Genomic DNA, 23,936 nt, shown 5'->3' on the forward strand with positions numbered 1-23,936 from the left:
AAAGGATGCATTAAAAGAATACGTTAGGGTCATGCACTGTGCCAAGTACTTCGCATGTAACTCACTCAGTCCCATGACAACCTTAGGAGGTAGATGGTATTTTTATCATCCTCGTTTTGCAGAGTGGGGAACTGAGGCACACAGATGTTAAGTAGCTTGTCTGAGGCCACACACCTGGGAGGGGGCAGAAACAGAGTTTGGACACACACAGTTTGGGCCCAGGGTCTGAGCGCCTCGCCTCTGTGTGTACCAGTCCCTCGAATCTTGGTTAGGATAAAACACTTTTCTTTGAGTGAACGGGATTTTCGGTGTTTCCGAACTCAGATGAGTGGGGGAAGGAAGGGCCAAGTGTCCCTGAGTGCCTCCGTGAGTCTGTGCGTGGTGCTCCTCTTCCGTATCTTTGCAGCAACCCTGGGATGGACGTAGCGGCAACCCCGTTTTCAGATGAGGATAACCAGACTCAGAGAGGTTCAGACTGTTACAGCTTCAAAAAGCGGCACGGCTGGGGCTCCAGGCTCTGCCTGACTGTGAAGCTGCCTCTGCGTATCCGTGGTGCTCCCTCCCTCTCCGCACGTGGCGGACGTGCTGCTGTGACTGTCCTTGAGTCTAGCAGATGCGTCAGCCTGTTACTTCCTCCCAGAAACTCTGGACCTCCTGTGCACAGTCGGTGGAGATCAGGGACTGGCCACTGTGCGCTGATCCCAGCTCACAGGGATGCAAATGCCTTTCGGATTTGGGCTGAGGTCACCAACAGGGTCTTCTTTCAATGATTCGATCACCATGGACGGGAACAAAAAATGCCTTGTTAGGATGTGAACCCTCTCGGTTTAGATTTGTCTCAGGTCATTTACATGAGTGAAAAGGACTGGCTCTGACCTGGCCCTTGGATGCTCCCTTCTAATCCCCATTAATATTGTAGAAAGGTTGCAAATACCCAGAGAGATTTCTCACACAGGAGACAATGGCGGCAGCAGCGACTTACCTTCCCAGCCCCACCACCCCCTCACACGTCTGTGAACAAGGGGGAGGTCTGGATGAAAGGATACTCTGCTGCTCAGGTCACACAGGGTTATGGCAAGCTGCTAGCAAGAAGAATATCATTAAAATGCTGACCTATAGTATTTACTAATTTTTAACGCAAATTTTTATTATTTACATGCACTTGAAAGAAATAATGCAGAGGTCTCGTGCACCCTATACCCAGTTGCTCCCAAGGAGAACATCTTGTAAAACTATCATACACTATGGCAGCATTGATACAGTCAAGATACACAATAGTTCCATCCTGATAAAGACCCCTCATGTTACTCTTTTTTTTTAATATATATTTTATTTTTCTGAATTGGGTCTCACTGTGTTGCCCAGGCTGAAATTTAGTGGCATGATCATAGTTTGCTGCAGCCTCGAACTCCCATGTCTGGCTAATTAAAAACATTATTTTAGTAGAGATGGGGTCTCACTTCATTGCCCGGGCTCATCTTGAACTCCCAGTCTCAAGTGATCCTCCTGCCCTGGCCTGCCAAAGCACTGGGATTATAGACGTGAGCCACCACCCCAGGCCTGTGCTGCTCTTTTATAGCTTTGGTTACTTTTCTTTGCCACCCCTGGCAAATGGCGCTCTCTTCTCTATCTCTATAATTTCGTCAATTCAAAAATATTATGTAGCTGGAATTATATGTTGTGTGACCTTTGGAGGTTGGCTTTTCGTTTTTCCTACTCAATATAATTCTCTGGAAATTCATCAAGGTTTTTTAGGTATCAGTGGTTCATTCCTTTTTATTACTGAATTGTCTTTCATGATATTGATGCACCACAGTTTATTGAAACATGAAGTTGTTGAAGGATATCTGAGTTGTTTCCAGTTTTTGGCTATTATGAATAAAGCTAGTATGAACATTTGTGCAACATAGGTTTTTGTGTAAATATATGTTGTAATTTCTGTGAAGTAAATATCCAAGAGTGCAAGTGCTGGGTCTTATGCTAGTTGTATGTTTAATTTTTAAGAAACTAGGAGAGTTTTCCAAAGTGACTGTACCATTTCACACTCCAACCAGCAATGTGTGAGGATCCTGCTTCTCTGTGTCCTTGCCATGTTTGATGGTGTTACTGTTTTTTTACTTTAGCTGTTATGATAGATGTGTAGTGATGTCATATTGTGGTTTTAATTTGTATTTTCCTATTGGCTAATGACACTGAACATAATTTCATAACTTAATTGTCATCTATATATCCTCTTCAGTAAAACATGTCTTTTGCCCATTTTCGAATTGGCTTCTTTTGCTTTGTTATACTACTGAGTGTTGAAAAATTTAAAAAATGTGTATTCCAAGTACTAGTCCTTTGTTGTATACGTGGTTTGCAAACATTTTCTTCTCTCCTGTAGTTTGTCTTTTCATCCTCTTAACAGTCTTTTGCAGAGCAAAACTTTTTTTTTCTTTTTTAAGAAAGGGTCTCACTCTGTCACCCAGGCTAGAATGCAGTGCTGTGAATATAGCTCACTGCAGCCTCCACCTCCTGGCAGAGCAAAACATTTGAATTTTTATGAAGTCCAATGTATCTACTTTTTATTTTATGGATTGTACTTTTGAGGTCAAAATTTAAAACTCTTTAGCTAGGCCTAGATCCTGAAAATTTTGTTTTTTCCAGAAATGTTTTATGTTTTATATGTAAGTCTGTGATCCATTATGAGTTAATTTTTGTAAAAGGTTTAGGTTTTGTAAAAGGTCATGTCAAGGTTCATTTCTTGGTTTGTAGATACCCAGTTGTTCCAGCACCATTTATCGAAAAAGCTATCTGTCCCACGATGGATCGCCTTTGCATGTATTTAAGATTTTAAGAATTCCTGCTTTTCATTATCAAGTTAAATATATTGGGACACAACAGTGCCTAAAGTTTGCATAATAAATTATGATGTTCACCGATATTTACATAGCTAATTCTAGCCTTCAAGAGGACCATGAAGACAGCTCAGCTTTGGGACACTGTGAGTCAGAATTGGGGGGCAGTGAGGTGGGGACGTGGATCAGGGGACAGCAAAGCTGGATGGGTGATGGAAGTCTGAGTTCCTATGCAGTTTTGCTGCTGGGCAGCTGGGCAGCCTGCCTGCCCAGGGAGGGAGTGGCGACACTTGGCGTCCTGAACTGATCTGGGGCACATTGACCCACGGGTGGAACTGACCTTGTGGTAGGCACGGGCATGACTGGGCTGGGTGCCCACTTTGTCTCCCCTGTCAGCTGCAGACCCACTAGAACTGCTGACTAATTTCAGTTGTTAGCTCCTGTGATGTCTTCCCCAGCCCCAAATGTGGTATGTGGCCCCTGGCTGCCTAAAAACCTGTGTAGAGAACATATGGAACTCAAGTGCAATTTTGGAAGCATGGGTTTTCATTTTTAAAAATGGCTATTATTTTAAAATGCTTCATTATTCAAATATGTTCATGGTAGGGGGAGCATAAAAAGCACAGTTCAGCAAAATATATCTGCAATCTCCAAAAACACAGGATTATTATTAATTGTGGAAGGCAGATTGTCTTTTTTTGTTTGTTTCATTCCAAAACTCTGTTCTCACTCCAGTTGGGTCATGAAGACACAGAGTGGGTTTGGAAAAAGGAAATGTCCTTTCAATGGCTGAATCTGGAGAGAATGTTTGACACGGCTGACCATGCTGCAAATGAGGCCTTTGTTTGTGGGTGCAGAGGTCAGCCTGGGAAACAGCGGCAGCAAGGGGTGGGCGCACACAGGCTGGCTGCAGCCAGCGCTATGAGAATGATCTTTTGTTTCCGCTGGTCAGCCGTCCAGGATGAAGGCTGAGGACATCAAAGACATGTCTAAACACTGCTATCTGGCCATGTCCTTTGCCCTGACTGTGTAAGGGGTCTCTCCATGGGGAATAGAGTCCTGAGCTTAGCTGCTTCTACTTTGCTGTGAATTTCAGGCAAAAGCAGATCAATAATATTTGCATTAGCTACTTACAGCAGTCTCTTTTTTTCTGAGGAAAATTTGTTTTCCTTATCTTATCTGATTAAAATAATATCTTATCTGATTAAAATAATACTTATCTGATTAAAATAATTGAAAATTGCTTTTCTCAAATCTCAAAAACTAAATGTGTTAATTGCAGAAAACTTGTGAAACATGGAAAAATACAAAACAAAAAACTAATTCCTTTACCTGGACATGACTATGGTTAGCATTTTAAGAGATTCTTCATATCCTTTTAATGTACACATACACATTTTACAAAAAGGCTGTCATGTTGTACATACAACTTTCCTGTGGGTCTGCTAGGAACCTGTATCTATGTCATTACTGTAAGCATTCTACTACTCAAATTTTGATATCTGCAGATATCAGATATCCTCTTAAATAATTTCTTTACATTATAGAATTGTTGCTTTAAAAAAAATTGGAACGATATTGTTGCCCCTTCTGATTAGTATTCTTTTTTTTTTTTTGAGGTGAAGTCTCACTCTGTCACCCAGGCTGGAGTGCGGTGGTGTGATCTCAGCTCACTGCAACCTCTGCCTCCTGGGTTCAAGTGATTCTCTTGCGTCAGCCCCCTGAGTAGCTGGGATTACAGGAATGCACCATCATGCCCAGCTAATTTTTTGAAATTTTTATTTATTTATTTTTTGAGATGGGGTCTCAGTCTGTTGCCCAGGCTGGAGTGCAGTGGCACAATCTTGGCTCACTGCAACCACCACGTCCTGGTTCAAGCAATTCTTCTGCCTCATCCTCCTGAGTAGCTGGGATTATAGGGATGCACCACCATGTCTCGCTAATTTTTGTATTTTTTATAGAGACAGGGTTTCACCATGTTGGCCAGGCTGATATCGAACACCTGACCTCAGGTGCTTTGCCCGCCTCAGCCTCCCAAAGTGCTGGGATTACAGGCATGAGCCACCACGCCCAGCCATTTATCTTTTATTTCTTATAGAGACCAGGGTTTCACCATGTTGGCCAGGCTGGTCTCGAACTCCTGACCTCAAGTGAGCTACCTGCCTCGGCCTCCCAAGATGGTGGGATTACCGGCATGAGCCACACTGCGCTGGCCTGGTTAGTAAAGTATTCTCATTGTAACAACAAAAATGTTACAAATAAAATTATCTGCTTGATTTACAGAAAATACTCAAATATATCTTTCAAGTAATGGACTGTTACTTATTAGGGAAGATGGTTTCAGCAGTTGGGAAAGTGGAATCACAGAGCTTTACTCAGTTTTCATGAGCAAATAATGGGTACTTTACGTATTGACACCAGGGAATGGTAAGATTCCCAACCAAATGTGGCTCTACTGTGGGAGCAAGTCAGTAAGAGAAATGGCAGAAGAAACGAAACAGAAAGAGGAGTGAGTGAGTAGCAAGCTGCAGTTGGATTGAAATGCTAGCATGAGATATAAGAAAGATTAGCAGTTCAGGAGATAGCATTTCACTCCCTAGTTCAAGCTGTGATGTGACTTGGATGTGGTACAGAGCCAGGGTCCCAGCTCAGGATCTTACATGAGGTAGTGGCAAGCTCTCTCTTTCCTCCACTGCCCAGTCTCTTGAGGGTAGGAATCAGGGATCCATCATTTGGGCACCCATGGGACCTGAATTGAGTACTGCAGCTTCAGCCAATGAACACGTTCAGTTTTTTTCCTGCAGGGACACTATTTAATCGGCCATGTGCTCTACTGACTGCATTTGTCCAGTTATGTCCTAGGGACTTTGAGTAAATTGAAGCAGTGGTGGTGGGGAGCTGAGAGGCAGAAGGATGTGCCTGAGAGGAGGGCAGGGCCCTCTTGATCTTACATTCTTGATCCTGAAATGTTTTAGACATGTTTGCTGTTGATCTCCGAATTACCATGACCCAACTCATTAAGTACAGAAGGTGCTGCTTTTTATTTTTATTTTTTTGAGACAGAGTCTCACTCTGTCGCCCAGGCTGGAGTGTAGTGGTACGATCTCGGCTCACTGTAACCTCCACCTTCCAGTTTCAAGCGATTCTCCTGCCTCAGCCTCCCAAGTAGCTGGAACTACAGGCACATGCCGCCATGCCTGGCTAATTTTTGTGTTTTTAGTAGAGACGGGGTTTTACTTTGTTGAATAGGCTGGTCTCAAACTCCTGACCTCAGGTGATCTGCCTGCCTTGGCCTCCCAAAGTGCTGGGATTACAGGGGTGAGCCACTGCACCACCCACAAAGGTGCTGCCTTTATATGCTATTTTGTGTTGTATCTTTTAGGAAGATAATTCAAGATGTGTCCAACCTCAAACCCACTTGAAGCACCTAGTTCCTGTGAGTTCCTTGCTATGTCTTGTTAATTTTCCAGCATCATACTGAGAGTTCTCTTTTTATTTATGTTTGTGCTGAACTGATTTTTTACTTAATTAGAGCCGGGATTTCCTTTCTTTTTTTTTTTTTTTGAGATGGAGTTTCACTCTTATTGCCCAGGCCAGAGTGCAGTGGCTTAATCTTGGCTTACTGCAACCTCTGCCTCCTGGGTTCAAGCAATTCTCCTTCCTTGGCCTCCCAAGTAGCTGGGATTATAGGCATGTGCCACCACGCCTGGCTAATTTTTGTTTTATTAGTAGAGATGGGGTTCACTATGTTGGCCAGGCTGGTCTCACACTCTTGACCTCAGGTGATCCGCCTGTCTCGGCCTCCCAAAGTCCTGGGATTGCAGATATGAGTCACTGTACTGGTCCCCACCTTTTTTTTTTTTTTTGAAACTGGGTCTCACTTTGTTGTGTAACTGGAGTGCAGTGGTGTGGTCACAGCTCACTGCAGCCTTGACCTCCCTGGCTCAAGCAATCCTCCCATCTCTGCCTCCTCAATAGCCATTACTACAGGCATGCACCACCACACATGGCTAATTTTTGTTTTTGTTTTTTTTTTTTTTTGTGGAAACGGGGTCTCACCATGTTGTCCAGCAATATGCTGTAATAAACATTAAGTGAACGTGGTTTCTCTCCTTCTCTCTCTCCCTGCACTGTACTCACCATGCTTCTTGTGATCTGTTGACAGAAGTACCAAGATGGGTCAGAAGTGACTAGCAGTAATGGGTGGGTGGTGTCCATAGTGTGGACACTCTGGACAAAGGACATTTACGTCCTGGGTGGGATGGAGTGGAAAGGTAGGGGATTTCATCATGCTGCTAAGAATGGCATGCCATTTGAAATTTATGACTTGTTCATTTTCGGAATTTTTTATTTAATATTTTCAGATCTTGGAAAACTGAAACCATGAAAAGTGAAACTGGATGGAGATTTTAAAAGCAGTTTTTAATAGAGATATAATTCACGTAACATAAAACTTACTATATTAAAGTGATTTTTAGTAGATTTACAAAGCTATGCCACCACCTCCATGAATTCCAAAGTATTTCCATTACTCAAAAAGAAACCCTGTGTCTATGAGCGGGTAGTCTCCATTCCTTCCTTGCTTGGAAACCACAAATCTACTTTCTGTCTCTATGGATTTTGCTTGTTTCGGACATTTTGTATATTCGTGTGTGGCTTCTTTCACCGAGGGTAATGTTTCCAAGTTTCATCCATGTTATAGCGTGTAATAGCTCTTTATTCCTTTTAATGGCTGAATAACCTTCCATTGTATGGATAGCTCACGTTTTGTTTATCCAAACATTGATTGATAGATGTTTAGGTCATTTCCACTTGTTGGTCATTACGAATAATTCAACATTACTTTTTGGTTTTCATTCATGAAGGCCTTCCTTGTGCCAGACACACACTTTGGGGTACTCTATTGGCTCTGAGCAACAACTGCCTGGCAAAATAGTGTGATCACATTCTTTTCATTTCGATTTTTTTTTTTTGAGACGGAGTTTCGCTCTTGTTACCCAGGCTGGAGTGCAATGGCATGATCTCGGTTGACTGCAACCTCCGCCTCCTGGGTTCAGGCAATTCTCCTGCCTCAGCCTCCTGAGTAGCTGGGATTACAGGCACGTGCCACCATGCCCAGCTAATTTTTTGTATTTTTAGTAGAGACGGGGTTTCACCATGTTGACCAGGATGGTCTCGATCTCTTGATCTCGTGATCCACCCGCCTCGGCCTCCCAAAGTGCTGGGATTACAGGCTTGAACCACCGCGCCTGGCCCGTTATTTTGATTTTTTTTGAAATGGAGTTTCACTCTGCAGCCAGGCTGGAGTGCAGTGATACCATCTCAGCTCACTGCAACCTTTGCCCCCCGGGTTCAAGTGATTCTTCTGCCTCAGCCTCCTGAGTAGCTGGGACTACAGGAGCATGCAACCATGCCTGGCTAATTTTTATATTTTTAGTAGATGGGGTTTCACTATGTTGGCCAGGCTGGTCTTGAACTCCTGACCCCAAGTGATCTGCCCACCTGGGCCTCCCAAAGTGCTGGGATTACAGGCATGAGCCATCACACCCGGCCGGTGTGATCACATTCTACAGAGACAGGGACTGCAGCGAAGGAAGTGTGAGTCTGTCGCCCAGCCCATATTTGATCATGCTTCTCCTTTGCTTAAACTCTCTCCTGATAGCTTGGCATGCTGTTGGGGTGGAGAACACCTTCTGTGATGGTGCCTGCCAGCTCCTTCCTGTCTCTCCAGCCACTTGTCCTTACTCTGTCCCTGGCCACCCTGGACAGGATTAAAGTCTTTCATACAAGCAGTTCTCTCCAGCTCTTCTATCCCTTCCTGAGAGTTTGTCTCACATCCTCAGGGATGTGAGGAACTCAATAATAACAAATCAGTAAATTATAAAAAACAATGAAAGTGTTCAATGGCTCATGCCTGTAATCCCATGCTTCAGGAAGCCAAGGCAGGAGGATCACCTGAGGTCAGGAGTTTGAGACCAGCCTGGGCCACATAGGGATACCTGATCTTTACAAAAAATAGAAATGAAAAATAAAAAATTAGCCAGGTGTGGTGATGCACACTTGTAGTCCCAGCTACTGGGGAGGTTGAGGGGGGAGGATTGCTTAAGCCCAGATTGAGGGTGTAGTGAGCTGTGATCACATCACTGCACTCCAGCCTGGGCAACAGAGTGAGACCCTGTCTCAAATAAGAAACAAGAAAGAGAGTTTGAACTAACTTGTAAACAGACATTGAAAGTAAAGCAGTAGTAAGGCATTCTGTAAATAAATGTTAAATCAGGAAAAAGGATAATGTTTAACATCAGCAAACTCTCAGTGGTGATATAGGGTGCGGAGAGGCAGAGCAATTTATGAATGGTTCTACAGTGAGGAAGTGACAGGGCTGGGGATCAGAGCCTGCTGTGTTTGTTTATTGCTACAACAAATATTTATTGAGCACCTGCAGTATGTCAGGCACCAAAAACAGACCTGTGAGTCAAAGGCACATGGTCCGTGTGCCTATGGAGTCTCACATTCTCTGTGGCCTGGGAGTAATGTTTCCAGCCACAGCAAATCATCTTGTGTGTTCTTGGTTGAGTATAGATGCTGGGATTTTCTGTCCTTGAGAAGCATGGTTTGGTCATGTGTCAACAGGTAGTACTGTGCAACTGAGCCAGGCTGGGTGGTTTATCTGGGGACTGGGCTTGTGGTCGTAGCCTGAGGGGAACCAGTGACAACTTTTCCTCAGGGAAGCTAATGGTGAGAGCACCTGAGGCCCAGGAATCAGAGCTTCTCTTCCCATGATCTCCTTGGCAGACCTTAGCACATCCAGACCAGTGGGAGTTTTGTTCATTAGGTGATGAGAAACCTTGGTGGCCAGGGGAAAGCAGTGGAGCTTTAGCTGGTGTATTTATTATTTTCTATGAGATCATCTGCCTTTGGAATTGGTTAGGAATCGGAGGTGAATTTCCCCAGAGTAGATAGAAATGATCATCTAGTCCTGTCTCCCCTTCATTCATGTCTTGAGAGTTCATTGTGCTGAAAGGTGACGTGTGCTGGGGATGAGATCATGGAAGCTCGGGGAAGCTCGGGAGCTGGCAGAACAACCAGACCCGGAGCAGCAGGGCAGCGTGGCACCCTGAGCTCTGGACCCTCCGTCCCCAGGAGGAGCCAACCCCCAGCCCTTAACGCTCCCCACACCCTGCGGTGTGCAGTGGTAGAGTGCATGGTACTGCGGATTCACATTTTGTTTTCAGAACTTTCAGGATCAAGGACCCACCCATGGTAGCCATTGTCTTAAATACAACATGCCTTACATCCCTTTATATTTTGCAGGAAGCAATGAAAGAACATTGCTGATTTTGATACAAAATTACACAATAATCAATAACTTATGATACAAAGAAATTTTAAAAGAAATAATCCTTCTCTGTATACCAGTTTTCTTGGTAGGTGATCTCACAAGCATCGATATTTTCTCATGATTAGTCATAGTAATAACAACAGGGGGCATACGCCCATAATTCCAGCACTCTGGGAGGCCAAGGTGGGCAGATCACTTGAGGTCAGGAGTTTGAGACCAGCTTGGCCAACCTGGCGAAACCCCATCTCTACTGAAAATACAGAAACAAGCCACTCGTGGTGGTGGGTGCCTGTAATCGCAGCTACTCGGGAGGCTAAGACAGGAGAATCGCTTGAACCCAGGAGGTGGAGGTTACAGTGAGCCGAGATTGCACCACTGCACTCCAGCCTGGGTGACAGAGCGAGACTCCAAAAAACAAACACACACACACAAAAACCCACCCCAAAACACCAACAAAAAAACCCACAACAGCAACATCATAATAATAGCATCAAAACTGGCCCTGTAGTGACTGCCTACAGGCACTAGATCAGGGCTTTATATTTGGTATCAAGAAACCAAGAGTGAACATGCGTACTGCACACTGTGTTCAATTACTTCGGAGACCTTGCCCAGCCGGTGCAGTTCTATCAGATGGGTTTATTCAGCGAGGGAGTCTCCTGCATGCAGTGGCTGCCCATCCAGGCACGAGCCTCCTGCTTCTCAGAGTCCTTCCTGCCCTCAGAGGCTCTGGGTGGAGCTGGCTGCCTGGTGCCCCCATCAGCTGTGTTCACACTGAGTCTGTCCCTCTCTGGTCCCTGCTCTGTCCTGGAGTCCCGAGACCACGGGACTCAGGGGACGCTGTGGCGGCTGTCACGACACGGGTTTTGGAATGAGTGAGAAGGAGGCCTTTTCCTTTCCTGAATTATTTTAACTGAGGATGCGGGGGGGGGGGGCTTTCTTTAATTCTCTCCATTAACTCATCTAAACACAGGCTGCATTGCTTTACAGTAATATATTGAGAACATTATCCCAGGAGGGAATTATAGTTTAAAAAAACGTAAAGCCATGTACTAGCTATATTGTTTTCAGAGACTTCTAGACAGCTTCTAGTCCATTTCTCCTGTGGTAGAGGTCTGCTTTCTTCTTCTTCTTCTGAGAGAGAGAAGGAGAAACACAGGCAGACAGACAGACAGACACTGAGCTCTTCCAGGCCTTCAGCCTCTCCCCACAGTGGCCCCAGTCCCATGCCACAGGCCTGCTCCCTGGTCCAATTTCTGTCCCTAGATCTTCCTTCTCCAGGGGTTCATGGCAGTCGGAATTTCTGTTTCCTTCAGGAAAAACCTCCACATTTCACATCCAGGGGTTGGCCTTGCCCTGCAGCCACCCTTACCATCCCATGTGTCTGGAACACATGAAGCTGGCGCTGGAATATTTCCCAGAACTTTCATTTGCCAGCAAAGAACAGTGCCCTGCATGGGTCTTCAGCAGAACAGGCTTTGCACAGGCTTTGGCAGCCTCAGGCAGGACTCCTTTCTGCCTTTCCCCCAGCGTGGTGAAGGTTTGTTTTGCCTCCTTGATATCTTTGCCTGGCCATTCTCCTTTTACATGGCTTGCTGCTTGAGCAAGAACATACATTATCCTCCCAAGAACAGTCATTTTCCAGGACAGCATAGTCTACGCTCGTATTTAGAATGAAACAAAATAGAAAAAACATCCATTTAAAACCAACATAAACTTTAGAGATTTGGCTTGCAACGTGTTGAAGATTTTTCTTTCTAGATCCATAGCATTTCAAATCACTGTTTGCCAGAATCCCCACCATCGCCATCGCCACCCAGTGTCCATCCACTGAGGTCATCTTCCAAAACACGGAGACATCTCTGCCCTAAAGGTGAATCCAAGCTTTTCTTTCTATCAGAATTCCCCCTAAGTCCAGAAGTTGCAGGACCAAATTCACTTTTTTCTCCTTTTTAAGGCATTTATCATGGAAAATTTTAAACATACACAAAAGAAAAGAGAATATTTTAATGAGCCCTGATATATGCATTTCCAAAGTTAAAAAAAATTAGCAACATGTGGGCGATTTGGTTTTATTACACACTGCACACATTTTTTTCTTTGTTAGATTATTTGAAGCAAATCCCAGGTACATCATTTTGTCCAAAACGCTTTTGTGTGTATCTCTAAAGATACTCTCTTAGAAAAAATGTTATCACAATACCATTATCACACCTTAAAAACATTAGTAGTAATTCTTTATTATACCAATTATTCAGTTAATGTTTGCTATGGTTAGAATTTTCATATCCTCCTAAAATTTATAACCTAATCCCCAGAGTGATAGTATTAAGAGGTGTGCCTTTAGGAGGGGGTTAGACCATGAAGGCTCTGCCTGCATGAATGGGATTAGCACCTTGAAAAAGAGGTTGTGCCAAAGCCTGTTTGCCCCTTCCACCATGTGAGAGGCTGTGAGAAGGCACTATCTTTGAAGCAGAGACGGAGCCCTCAGCAGACGCTGAGCCTGCTGGTGCCATGCTCTTGGACTTCCCAGTCTCTAGAACATGAGAAATGACTTTCTGCTGTTTATAAATTAGCTGGTCTAAGATATGTTGTGAGAGCAGCTCCAGTGGGCTAAGACTATTCAATTTCCCCTGATTTCATGAACACGTTTTTGCATTTGGTCTGTTTGCTAGAATAGGATCCGAAAAAAAGCTCATGCATTGCTTTATATTGATATGTCTGTTAGGTTTCTTTTGGTCTTTAACGTTTTTTCCTGCCATTGATTTGTTGGAAACACTGGTCACTGGTCTCTTGGACTTCCTTGCTTATTTGACTTTGCTGATTGCATCACTGGGCTGTTGTTTAATGTGTATCTTTGTCTCTGTATATTCAGTAAATTGGTAGTTTGATGTAGGGACTGGATCAGATTCAGGTTCAATATCTGGCGAGAAGATGCCAGAGTGATGGTGTGTACTTTATACTGCATCACAGCAGGATGCAGTTTGCATGTCTCCCTATTAGTAATTCCAATAATTGTTCAGCCTGATCTATCCATCTTAAAATTTCCCCTTCAATCTTTCATCACTGGATTTAGTCACCATTGACAGTCACTGTTAAGGTACCTGATTTCATTAGGAGCTGTAAAATGGTGATACACTCATTTATAATTTCTTCTTCATATATTCGCCAGAATTCTTTTATAAGGTTGGTTTTCTAGCATCCTCCAAAGCTGAGCCAGTGTTAGTTTATCTTTTTTCAATATTATTATGAACATACGGATTTTTTTCTTTAAGGTGAGTCTTGCTCTTGTCACCCAGGCTGGAGTGCAGTGGTGCAATCTCGGCTCACTGCTACCTCGGCTCACTGCCTCCTGGGTTCAAGCAATTCTCCTGCCTCAGCCTCCCAATTAGCTGGGATTACAGGGGTCCTTCACCACGCCCAGCTATTTTTTATATTTTTGGTGGAGACGGGGTGTTGCCAGGTTGGCCTGGCTGGTCTCGCACTCCTGACCTCAGGTGATCCACCCTCTCTGCCTCCCAAAGTGCTGGGATTACAGGCTTGAGCCACCATGCCTGGCTGATTATGCACATACTGATTTTTAAAAACAGTCAATGTGCCTAATCTGGTGAAGTAATTAATTATTTGTTTCAGTGCTCAAATTGCCCAGCTTTGGCCAGCACAAACCCTTCACGTTGGCTTCTGCAGGGCCAGTTCGAGGTCAGGCATGGGGGGGTCAGGCTCACTCCCTCCCAGCAGTCTTTAGAGAATGAAGCTTTCTCCTGGTGAATGGCCATGGGTAGCCAGACTTGGATGAAAAGATCACTCTATCCATCATCCAGTAAAGCATTTTTCTAGGGGTCTTAGCTTTTCAGGTGCTACACAATCATCCTTATTTTATGGCTGGAGAGCTGGGACTCAGAGAGGTTACATTTTTCCCTAGACTGCATAGCTGTAAAGGCAGAACTAGGAAGAAAGACAATTTTGGTTCTACATCCCTGAGAGTGAATGGAGGAGTAAGAACGGAGCGGGGGATGGCGTTCTATGTAGGGTGAACTTTGGGCCAATGAAGACAACATGGGAGAGTGAGGTCAGTGAAGGCTGGTGGGACCGTCGCATGTTAGGGGTGGGTGGAGAAGGTCACAGGAACTCCATTTTGGAGAACCTGGATGTCTCCAGATGCGGAAGCAGCATGCCCTCTGAAGGTGACCTGGTGGGAAGAGGGGCGTCTGCACAGCAGAGAAGCAGTCACGTCTCACTGCTCCTCATCCTCATCCATGAACTTGCCTGCTGCTAAGACCCTGAGCTTAGCGGAATGGGATTCCTCTATACTACACAGTGGGCTTTTTTTTTTTTTTTTTTTTTTCTTTTTGAGACAGTCTTTCTTTGTTGCCTAGGCTGGAGTGCCATGGTGCATTCTTGGCTCACTGCAAACTCTACCTCCCTGGTTCAAGCGATTCTCCTGCCTCAGCCTCCCAAATAGCTGGGATTATAGGCACGCACCACCATGCCTAGCTAATTTTTGTATTTTTAGTAGATGGGGTTTTGCCATGTTGGTCAGGCTGGTCTTGAACTCCTGACCTCAGGTGATCTGCCCACCTCAGCCTCCCAAAGTGCTGGAATTACAGGTGTGAGCCTCCATGACTGGCTTACAGTGGGCATTCATATGGCTCAAAGCAGACACTCAGCATGTGTGCCCTGTATTTTAGACACCTAATCTCAACCGTGAACTGGAGAGAACAGGGTTCCTGCCTCTAGAGTTGATGTGGGAATTAAGTGAGATGATACACCTCAGATGCCTGGCTCAGTGCTGGTCTGTGGAGGAGACCTTGGTGGGTGTGACTGTTACTACCACCCACTACACCTTTCTCCCTGACTGTTACTTTGCTGTCTGTGTTACTGAAAAAATCTTGGTCCAGTCTCATTGCTTTCTGTTACTTGGCAATTTCTCGCCTGCAACGGGTGGAATTCCCATGGCACTGGCAATAGAGTTATATTCAGAAACAGTGCTGGAAACACATTAAAGTAATCGACATGGAATTCACACAACATAAAATTAGCCATTTTAAAGTGAACAATTTAGTGGTGTTTATTTAGCACATTCACAATGTTGTGCCACTATCACCTCTAGCAAAGATGTCTTCGAATTCTTTTATTTTCATTTTAAAAAGTTGACCTGGGGAGCAAGTTGTGTCTTGGGAATCATCCTTTAATTTAGTAAAACCTGAAGAAAGAAATTATAATTCTTATGGGGATGAAGTAGAAAATTAAAAAAAAAAAAGCCAAGTACTTTCTATTAAGTAAAAATTCACTTAACAAATACTTAGTGCTTACTATGTGCCATGCCCTGGGTGTTTAGTGATGAATGCAACAAGTGTGATTCCTGCAAGGATTTCCCCGGCAACATTAAAATAAAGGGAAACGTGTGTGTTTCCTAAAGCTTTAGAAAACAGTGACTTGTTTGTTTTTAGACCAAGGATTGCTGAAGATTAGTCTGTTTTGGTGGAAGTTGTAGTTAGCCAGGCGTTGTGGTACGTGCCTGTAATCCCAGCTATTTGGGAGGCTGAGGTAGGAGAATTGCCTGAACCAGGGAGGCGGAGGTTGCACTGAGCCGAGACTGTGCCATGGCACTCCAGCCTGGGCAACAGAGAAAGACTCTGTCTCAAAGAGGAAAAAAAAAAAAAAAAAGCCTTGGTGACCTGATCTCCTTAGCTGGTAGAATTTTCTCCCTTTTTTGAAATTCTATAGTCCTGGCTTGGAGAATTATTTTGACTTGCCAGAAAAATTAGCAGCAACACCCAATTTCCTGATCATTCTAGTTAATTGATGGTTTTTAGTCCAGGAGCAACTCCCTGGGTTGGGCTGTGTGCCCCACAGCTTGCCAGCTAGTATAGGAGCCGGTTGCTCAAATCAACCACCAAGCCTCACCTTCCCAGAGTGACAAAGGGCACGAGACCTCTTATCTCACACAACTGCTGGAAGGCTCGCTGTGCCCAGTACATGGCACCTGGTCAGTGACCCTCATGCGATCTGAAGAATCCTATGGAAAGAATGAGACTTAGGAGACGTCTTACGCAGCTTACCTAATTTTATGTTTTACTTAGACAAATGTGGCTTAAGACTTATAGACTTTGCCGGGCGCGGTGGCTCAAGCCTGTAATCCCAGCACTTTGGGAGGCCGAGGCGGGTGGATCATGAGGTCAAGAGATCGAGACCATCCTGGTCAACATTGTGAAACCCCGTCTCTACTAAAAATACAAAAAATTAGCTGGGCATGGTGGCGCGTGCCTGTAGTCCCAGCTACTCAGGAGGCTGAGGCAGGAGAATTGCCTGAACCCAGGAGGCGGAGGTTGCGGTGAGCCGAGATCGCGCCATTGCACTCCAGCCTGGGTAACAAGAGCGAAACTCCGTCTCAAAAAAAAAAAAAAAAAAAAAAAAAAAAAAAAAAAAAAAGACTTATAGACAAAGACAATCAGGTCAAGCTGACCTTCCTTCAGTTGCTGGGGCAGTGAGGGTAAAGGAACCTGTGGGCTGGAGAGAAAGAGTTATGGATTCTTTCAACACACCATCCTCCCGGGAATGGAGATTTTGATAAAGATGGAAATTCTCTGTTCTGGAGCTGAAGTGCAAAGCTTAAAAAAAATGGACTTAATTGGGTCTGGTTGTTTTCCTATTTGTATTCATAAAGAAGAGTGTGTAAGCAGGCTGGCTATGGTTCCAGAATGCCCGGAGGATGAATCAAATCTGTCTGTCCTCTTTATTTTCCCACATGAGGACGTTTTTCAGCTGTCCTGGAAGTCCGTTAGGAACTCGAAGCTCTTATCTCTGACAGAGGCGCGTGGGTGTCTCTCCCTTGTCCTTGTGTGGGAACAGTAAGGGTCTGTCTGTCACCCTCATGGAATTTCAATCCCAGAATCAAAGGATGGGCATCCCAGGGAAGGCAGTTTTAAGCAGCTCAGGGTCATGGTACTTAATTTGTCCGGGAGCAACACTTGAGATCTTTGCCACAAATTAGATTCTTTTAGTGTTGCCCAGTATGGGGTTCGTAGGGAACGTCTGAGTCATCCTTCAAGGGCCACTTCTTTCAGGAAGCCTTCCTTGGTCTCCTTCACTGGTCGAATTTTCTCCCTTTTCTGAAATTCTATAGTCCTGGCTTGGAGAATTATTTTGACCTGCCAGAAACTTAAATTAGCAGCAACACCCAATTTCCTGTTCATTCTAGTTAATTGATGGTTTTCAGTCTTGCTTAAAAAAAAAAAGAACAGTGACTTCCTTGTAATAATTCACATTTCTTTAGCCCCCAGTATGTAGGATGTGTTCCTCCACGCCTGATCCTTCTTGGTACCGATACTGACATATTGGCTGGACATCCTGGCTTGGTAGGATGCACTCACATGGGCTGCAGGAACACTGGTATCACTAACATAACCTGTGGTTCTTTTAGCCAACAATTTCCTGAGTAATAATCTGTGGCAGGTACTAGCTAGGCTTAGGGGTTGTAGAGCTGAGTAAGTCCTGGCCTCTGCCCTTAGGAGCTCACATTGTAAGAGGGGACGATGAAGATTAATCTCCTACTCCCTCCAACAGAATAGAAGCTAGTTCAGTGTGGAGAGGGTGAGGATGGGTGGAAGAAGGAATATTTTTGATTGGGAGACTGGAGCCGTTGGGATAGAGTCGAATCTACATGACAGAAGGCAACGGAAAAGAAATGGTGTCTCCAAATCCCAGGAAGCAGAAAATAGGCGATTAACATTGAGGGCCAATGTGTGTACCAGATAGGGTACTGGGTTTATTTACCTACAGTTCTCATTCAGTCTTTTAAACAACACTGCTCTGTACGTATTACCATGTTACCCAGGTAAATATAGAACGAGTGAGAGTCAGAGAAGATCAGTTATGTTCCCAAGTTTGCTTTTGCGTTATTGAACTTGGGATTCACCAGGTGGAGACTCTGACTCCAGGTCCTACACCCTTCCTGCTACACTCTTTTGCCAACATCCGCGACCGTGCCGCACCGTGTCTCCACGATCAGATGCCAGACTGGTGTCCTGAGATGCATGTACTATGTAACTGCTGTCTTGGGAGGGGGATGACCCTCAGCAATGTTCGTCAAGCCAGAGGGGAGGGGTGTTGATTACAAAGGGCTCTTCAGAGGGAAGGAACTGGAATGAACTTTTGAGGTTTCAGCTGGGCCACAGGAATGCTACTGCAGGTTTGGGAAGGTGCATGCTGAACCGAGCGCCAAGAAATCCTTTGCATCTTTTGGGGCTCAGTCTGTATAACCCCTCTGTGTTCAGTCCATTGCTCTCTCCTCTTTGTTACAGGATTTATCATGTATTGGCTTAGGCATTTACCCCTACTAGGTCATGAGTCCCTCTGAAGTTGAGAGCAGGCATCAGCCATCTCTGTATCCCCAGTACCTAGCACAGAGTGGTCACTTAAGAGCTCTTAGTTGAATCCATCCATCCATGCCTGTATTCATTTTCCCATCTCTTCCTCCACTACCCATATAGTCATCCATCCATCCACCCACCCAGTCACCCACCTATCCATCCATCCACACATGTATCCATCTTCCCATCTCTTCCTCCACTGTCCATCCATCCACGCACTCACTCGGTAATTCAGTCTTTCAGTAGTTGTTCTCTGAGCAGTACAACATACCAGGAATTATGGCCAGTGCAGAGGGAACAGAGCTTGAATTGGATACAGATGATGCGCTCAAAGAACAGAGTCTAGGGGTAGTGAGAGGAAAATGAGCTAAGTAGGAAAGAATGAATGAATGAAAATGTCATTATCTGCAAACCTGAGACTCTCCAAGAAGAAATTAGGTGGTGGATGTTGTGTCTTTTACAAGTCTTAAATAACATAAATGTGAGTGAGGCAACCTCCCACTCTTTTTCCATTGTGTTTCTGCCCCTCCAAGGCTTTCTCTGGCACCATCTGGCTGCTTCCTCTGCTGGAAGCCCTGTGAGATGTGAGGCTCTCCATGGGAGCCTGAGTGTGGGGGGAGGGCAGGGGCACTGACCTGGCGGCTTCAAGGTGGCCACATCCCCGTCCCCTCCTGTGTCTCCCAGGAGGAATGCTGCCTAAAAGGGCAGAGCAGATGTTCTCAGGCCAGAGTGATCCTTCATCAGCCCCTCCTCTGGGAACAGGAGGTGACAGCATATTTCTCTGAGAGCAAAGGCTAAATCCTCTGACATTCTTCTTAATTCAGCCTAGTAGCGTTTCGTGAAACACTTCAGACTCCTAGGGGCAGAGTAAATTCTTTCACCTACTCCAGGCTTTGTGCTTAGAGGCTTGTGTGGCGCATTTAGCTAGGCCAGATACCACTTCGGGCGTGCCGAAGAACACAACCAGAGAAAAGCTCATTAGAGCTCCGTGGTTTATTTTCAAACTGGCTTGGCAAATCCGGAATCGGGCCACTGAAAGTGAAAATGTGTAGATGGCCTCTGTAGCGGGACCTGGTGGATGTCACGTGAACCACAGGAACACTTGCACCTGATCTTTAGACTTGGACATCCCACTGCTTGCGGAGGGTCCCCCCAGAGCATCACCTCCAAAATGAACCCAGCTTTTTCTCCTTAGTCCAGCTTCTCCTGAACTCTTTGATGCCATCTGCTGAGACTTGGGAATCTTTCATTGCCTCCATAACCAGGTAATGAGCAAGTGCTGTCGATTTTCCTGGTGTGTGTGTGTGTCTGTGTCTGTGTGTGTGTGTCTGTGTCTGTGTGTGTGTGTTTGGGGACAATCTCTTCTCTTCTGTCTTGCCCTGATTGTTCTGGTGCCGTCCTCGGCTGGACTGTCATAACTGGCTTCTGCTAGGTCTCTGCGCCAGCCAGATTCCCACCAGCACAATCGAATGTCTTCTAGAACATGTCTGCTCACATCACCCAGGGGCTTCAGACCCTGCAATGTTTCCCTTTCGCCTTGGGAGCTAACAAGTGACTCTCCCTTTCCCCACCCCAAATCCCAGCTGTAGTTGACGTAGGAGTCAGGCAGATGGAGGCCAGAATCTCACCTTACTAAGGCTGTGAGCCCATGCATTTGAGGCACGAGGGCCGAACGGCCATGCCCAAGCTCCGCGCCCCAATTCCTGACTCCCTCCCGGCAGGATGGACCTTGGGACCGTCCATCTAAGGGAAAGACCCGCACTCAAGTTACCTAGGAAGCTGCTGCACACCAGGAAGAGAGGCAGTCTCTGTGCTAACAGGCTCTCACTTGATTTGTTCTACCTAATGGAGGAAAGAGGAGCAGCTTCCGTCTCTACTGAGACAGACCTTTCTCCTCCGTGGGCAGTGGGTGGCGAGGGCTGTGAGGCGGGGAGCATTGCCTTGGGGAAGCCCTTGCAGGAACAGAGCAGAGGTTAGGATCCAGTCCAAGCTCCTTCATCTGGAACATGGATGATGTGACCACTGCTTATTATTCCAGTGGCTCTCTCTGCCCGTGTGTCTGGAAGGTTCCCTGGTGTGATCAGTGGCCCCAGGGTCACTTGTATGAGTGAGGTTTTGGGTGTAGGCTAGGGTTGTGTCCTGTGGCCCCTCCAAGGCCACGTTGGCCCTCTTCCTCACTGCCCCCAGCCTCCCTGCTTTTTGCCCCCCAGCAGTACCAGCCCGCGCACCTTGTCCGAGGCGGTGCTGCACAGTTGCTGTATGAAGGTGCTGCTCCTGTCCGGCTGCTTCCGCCCCAGCCCAGGCACCTGTCTTTGGGCTGCCTTTTGTGACCACCTCCCTCCCAGCTGGCTCAAGTGCCTTTCCTTACAAAGAGAAAGGGGTCTATGGCTGGACCACCCTGAATGTGCCTCATCTCAGAAGCTAAGCAGGGTTGGCCTGGTCAGTTCTTGGATGGGAGACTGCCCAGGAGACCTGGTGCTATCAGCTTAAAAAAAAAAAAAAGAGGAAGGGGCTTGATCTGAAGGTAGATTGATGTTAGCTGTGGAAACAGGGTCTTGGCTATGAGACATAGGAGCCAGAGTGATTTTGGAGGAAGGGCTCACAAGGACATGCCTTCTGATTGGAGCCTGGGGCCCTGCAAAGCGAAGCGTTAGGACACCGGGGCTGAGCTTCCCAACCTCTCCAAGTCTTGTCTCTGTCCCTTTCTGTACATTCCAACAGCACCTGGGCTGTTCCTCCCATTTAGCTACTTACTGTTTGGCCTTTGCCCCAGATGTGCTGATCTTGTCTCCTTGCAGTGTTGTGAGTATAGCGTGATGGTCCAAGTGCAGGGTCGGGGTACCTTTCCCATGCTGCAGGGTGTGGCCCAGGTAGGCCTCAAGAGGTGTTTGTGCGAGTCCCTATGACTGAAACCTGGGCTGCCCCGGGCCCTGGCAGCACCACACCTTCACAGAGCCATCAGATGGCAGCTTGGCGGGTGCCCACTCTGCATGATTGAGGTCAGATTAATGTTGAGCAGGGCTTGTGGATTGTTTGGTGCCCACGGTGTCAGATGTCATGGAAACTGACTGATGAATTAGGCCCCGTCTCGATTGTCTAGGGCTTGCCAGGTGGCCGGAGAGACAGCTGTTAAGTGCTCAATGGAGATGCTTGCGAGTGAGTGGGAGCCCATGTGTTTTCATTTGACCGCATTCTGTGCCAAGGAACAGAGAGCCCCTGACGTCACCTCATGCGCAGGGTTTTGCTGAAAGGGGTGTGGGACATTCCTCATCACTCAGAACAGTGGCAGTTGTGGGCCGAGTGGCGCCCGGGTGCAGACTGAGGCTGGGAGTTTGCCAGGGTGGATGGTATCTCTGGATCCTTGGCACAGGAGACTGTGGGACTTGGTCCAGTGTGTCCAGTACTTCCTGTTCTGCTCTGGATCTCTGGGTTCAAAACTGACAACAGAGGGATGTGGCATGATTACTCCTTTTGAGTCATTCCATCAAACTTCCTCCTTCCTACCCTACAGGGATGAAGTTTCTCTCATCTGAACAGGCGCCTGGGCAGGGAAGTATCCGTGTTGTTTGGATCTGGAAAGTCCTCTTGGTGAGGGTAGGGTTAACTCGGTGTATGAGCTTGCTAGGGCAGCTGTGACAAACCTCCAGACTGGGTGGCTTAAACAGCAGACATTTATTGTCTCACAGTTCCCTGGAGGCCAGAAGTCAGAGGTCAGGGCTTCAGCAGGGCCCTGCTCTCCTCTGCAGGCCGTAGGGAAGGAGGTGGGCCTGGCATCTCTCCTGTCTTCTGGGACTTTCTTGGCTTGTGGTAGCAGAACTCCAGTATTCACATGGCGTGAGTGTGTCTGTGTCCAAATTCCCCCTTTATAAGGACACCAGTCATATCGGATGAAGGGCCATCCAACTCCACTGTGACCTCATTTTAACTAATTCCTTATGCAAGGACCCTGTTTCCAAATAAGGTCACAGTCAGAGACACTAGAGGTTAGAAATTCCACATAGGAACTGTGGGGGACGCAGTTCAATTTCTGAGTTACTTTTTTTTTTTCTTTTTTTTTTGCGAGATGGAGTCTTGTTCTGTTGCCCAGGCTGGAGTGTAGTGGTGTGATCTTGGCTCACTGCAGCCTCCGCTTCCTGGGTTCAAGCGATTCTCCTGTCTCAGCCTCCTGAGTAGCTGAGATTACAGGCACTGCTGCTATGTCTGGCTAATTGTTTTGTGTGTGTTTCTAGTAGAGATGAGGTTTCACCATGTTGGCCAGACTGGTCTTGAACTCTTGATCTCAGGTGATCCGCCCACCTTGGCCTTCCAAAGTGCTCATATTACAGGCATGAGCCACTGTGCCTGGTCCTACCTTCTTGATTTGAAGATGCTTAAGACTGACAGGCAGTGACATAGAAGAAGGTCTTCAGGGGTGGGGAAGACCAGGGGCTTTTGCTTCGATGTGGGGAGGTCTCTCCAGGGAAGCTTATTCTTTTTCCCCTGAGGTGGTAGCCACATCCTCTTGTGTTTGATCTGTGGTTTATTTCACCCTGGTTAGAAGCTTGGTTCCTGGGACAACCCTGACACTTTACATTTTCAGATCCATGGCCTTGACCTCACCTCCCCAGCTGGACCTAAGACTTCCCCAAATGACTTCCTTGCATCTGGGTGACCCAAAGGAGGCTGGAAACATGATGACTGGATGATTCATTTCACGACAAGAGAAGCGTGGATTCGGCTTGGATTCTGTTGGCTCTATGGTTATGATTCGACTGTCTCTGCTGATTCATTCTCCGAGAGGATAATGATCAAATGTGCGTTTTTCTGGGAGCAGATTTTTTGAGGAGGAATGGGAGATAGTTGGGAGAGTTTGAATGGAGAGTAAGGGGCCTCATGGCATTCTCCACCCGTTGTGGGTTGTCATACAGACACACAGTCCATGTAGTGTGGACATAGTGGTCTCGATCCCACCCCTGTGCCTTCAGAGTGGACAGCGTGAGGCTCTGGGAACCACCTTCCAGAGCTTGTCTTACCCTCTTCCCCAGCCTCCATGGCTCCTGTGGCCATGGCTTCCTGTCTTCTCCCAGTACCTGGGATCTGTCACACCCCCAGCCACTTTGCCCTGATATGTAGCTTTTAGGACTGGTCACTTGTTCCTCTGGGCGGTTTTCCCTGTGTAGTGGGTTTGAGCTCAGGGCTCAGACAAACCTGGATTCTAGTGTTGATTCTCATGGGGGTGGCCTGGCTGGGTTTCTGAGCCTTAGCTGTGGAGCAGTCCCCATCATGACACTCTCCTCAGGGTGGCGAAGGAGAGCAGAGTATCAGTTCCTGGAGAGTCCTGCAAATGCTCAGTAAACATGCTGGGTGGGATTGGTCCCTCTGTCCTCCAGAGGGCTCTGTGGCCACGGT

General features: G+C 46.3%; 1 protein-coding gene across 4 annotated transcripts in view; it reads left to right on the top strand.

Annotated features, from left to right (window-relative positions):
* Positions 1–23,936, top strand: part of GREB1 (growth regulating estrogen receptor binding 1) — a 163,731-nt gene that overhangs the window by 13,667 nt on the left and 126,128 nt on the right. The window contains exon 1 of one of the 4 annotated variants that reach the window (XM_039460762.2): positions 14,545–23,341. The exons of the other annotated variants lie outside the window; for them this stretch is intronic. The gene's annotated coding sequence lies outside the window, so the exon portion shown is untranslated. Of the gene's footprint in view, positions 1–14,544; positions 23,342–23,936 lie in introns of those variants that run through there. 4 annotated transcript variants of the gene reach the window in all.

This window comes from Saimiri boliviensis, chromosome 1 (assembly GCF_048565385.1).
Source record: "Saimiri boliviensis isolate mSaiBol1 chromosome 1, mSaiBol1.pri, whole genome shotgun sequence".
NCBI classification, from domain to species: Eukaryota; Metazoa; Chordata; class Mammalia; order Primates; family Cebidae; genus Saimiri; species Saimiri boliviensis.